Below are 3,017 nucleotides of genomic sequence, written 5' to 3' on the forward strand. Positions count from 1 at the left end.
CAAGAACTCATTTTGTCAAAGTTGGGGAGAGCTATAGCTCACTGGAGGCCTGTGGTCTGCTTTCCTGAACATCACACTGCATTTAGACAAAAATCCACATCCTTACCCTTTGTCGAAGCTCAAAGACCTCATAATCCTCAACCTTGCACTTGGTTTGACCTTGAGCCTCGCACTCATATTCCTTCTTTACATTCAAGTTGGCCTAAAAGGCCACAACCTCCCTACCAACCAGCTCTTTCCCTCCTTGCCCTGTCACATGTGTGACCTCAGCACCTGCAGTGTGGCACAGGTCACAGGCTTTCTTCTGTCCATGGAGGATTGTGTGAATGGGGCCTATTTCTCCCACAGTAATCACAACTCAGTTCAGAGAGGAAAAGTCCCAGACCAGAAAGTGTCCTATTTGTTCAGTGGAGGAAACTCCTGAGGCTCACCCCTGGTCTTTTGAGGAGCCTGACCTTGCAAAGCATGTACGGAAGCACTGCCTAAGTGCACTTCTGGCTAATACTGGGGCATGAGACACTTGTCAGGATGCCCTAGGTGGAGTGGGACACACTTGGGAGTTAATTTATCATGCCTCTTACCACCTCTGTGCCTTTTTCCAAGCTGCAAATTGGCTGTGGCTGTGGAAGGGTCATCTGCCCCAAGCCAACAGCAGAAAAATAAAAGCACCCAAGACAGGTTCATATTTTATGCAATTGGAATCAATCAAGGTGATGCTTCACTTTATGAATCAAACTTGAAAGTTTGTCAACATCTGAAAACAAGTTTTTACAGTGAATTGTTTTAGAGCTAACCCAATGGCTATGCTTAGAACCTGTGTTAGAACCTTTTCTAGAACATCCTACAGCCTATGCCATGCCCAAGTATGCAAAGCACTCTGGAAAAACCTGACATTCTGGGGCAGATGCTTTCTGGGCTAGGAGCCAGCCAAATAGGCAAAACCCATTTGCATTCTCACCCCTCCCCCAGCCCTATGGGTTCTGGTGGAAATGAAGGCTGAATCTACCACACCCAAACCAGGTGGAGTAGACTTTTATCCCATGAGAAGTGAAGTTGAAAGAAACTCAAGAATTAAGTGTTTCATCCTTTGCTTCCCTGTTTGGTCACCCTGCCATCCCCTCCAAGCAGCCCCAAACCAGGGCAGAGGGGACAAAAGAAAAAGACTCCACACATTAACCATTTCTTTATTGTCCTTCTGATTCTAAAATGTCCCCCACACCACCCCCGTGACATGGTGTATAGCCATTGATTCCAGCTTCTATTGAACTTCTATTCCAGTTTGAAGGCAAACATTTTTTTTACATTTATTATCAAAGATTTAGAGTCACAATAAATACAAGTGACAACCCTCCCCCCAAAATAAAACCCCTCCCATATACCCTGCACTAGTGTAAACGTCTATTACACTTTTGTTAAGCATTATAAAACTTTTTTTAAAAGCTCAGTCCAAGTCCTTTAAGCAAACGTCATATGCAGCATAACTCGGCATCAAAGAAAAGCCCTATGGTGAAGCAGCAAGGGTGTCTGTTCTATTACTTACACCCCTGTGATAAAAACATTTACATAATAAACCCCACACCAGTTCACCCTACAGCACTTGTGGGTGAGGCACAGGAGCTAAGCAGCAAGGCTGTGCTGTTGCCTCATACCCTCTGCACTGTGGTGAACTTCTGCTTCAAAAAGGTCCAATGGGAGAAATGACTGTTAAGCTGTAACTTCCCTCTCCCTCCCCCTACCACACACAGAAAATGCCTGACATTCTGCAGTATCCACTTGCCACCATGGGATTGTGACAAGGAATTGGGGATGTTACAATCACTGGGATATTCTCACTGCACAGGGAGCCAGATCCCTCAGCCTGGAGGCTGTCATGACAAGGATCCCAGCACTGAGACCAGCTCTGAGGGGTCTTGTTTTGCTGTTAGAACACCCTATCATTAATAGCCCTTTCCTAGGATGTCCAAACCCCACACACGAGGTATTTAATAATACTCTGCTTTCTGTAACATCACAAATTCTACCACACAACCACCCACTAGAGGAAGGTAATTATACCAAAAAGGGTAAGCTAATGCAAAAAGGGAAAGAATATTAAGAACTGAAGATTAAGGCATCTCACACTCTTGACCGTTAAAAAAAAGTGAGGTTTTTTCATCACAGTTAGTGGTCCCTGATGGGCCAGAGGAGCAGAGCCAGATCCAAAGATGAAGGAGTCCTGCCAGGGAAGTGGCGGTTCCTGAGCAGAAGAGGGAGATTCTGACACGTCACAGACTGGGGTCAACCCCAGGTGCAGTACTGAGGTAACTGCCCACACCCGATCTGTTACTGCACAGAAGTGAGGTTTGTTTGCCAGGGAAGAGGTGAGCCAGGTGCTCCATCTCAAAATTACAACTTGGCCAGGTTGTTGAACAGAGAGGGATAACAGTTCAGGCTAGTATAAAGACAGGTGTTTATTTGCCAGGCACACAGAAAAATTTGAGGAATAGAAATGTTTTGCATACTCTTGATTTTTTGGTGTAGAAACACACCCTCCCCCCGCACCTCCTGAACATCAGTTTCCCTCCTTTACCCAAGTCCCTGGATCTTGGAATGAAAGCCTCCCTGCCCTCCCCACCTTCAGCCCATCTATCTTATGCACTCAACATCAAAGAGAAACTTAGAAGTTGTACATAACAAAAAGTTTTGCAAAACTAGGTGTCAGAAAGGTTTTCTAAACACCAATATTCACACAGCATGAGAGGGGGTTAAATGAGCCTTTATTAGAACGTGGTAGCAGTGTGTTTGAAGAAGGCAGCCCTACAAAACAAAGATTTTAAATTAAGTCCCTAATTGCATGGATAGGAAAACCACAGCTGGGGCTGAAGTGGGGAACAGCATACCCGTTGTCTCCACGTAGACACGGTGGAACATACAGGATGCCTCACACAGGCACGGAGCTGGCCTGCCTGAGTGCAACACACACACACACACACACACACACACACACACACACACACACACACACACACACACACACA

The sequence above is a fragment of the Condylura cristata genome, unplaced genomic scaffold (genome assembly GCF_000260355.1).
Source record: "Condylura cristata isolate star-nosed mole 26May11 unplaced genomic scaffold, ConCri1.0 scaffold00024, whole genome shotgun sequence".
NCBI classification, from domain to species: domain Eukaryota; kingdom Metazoa; phylum Chordata; class Mammalia; order Eulipotyphla; family Talpidae; genus Condylura; species Condylura cristata.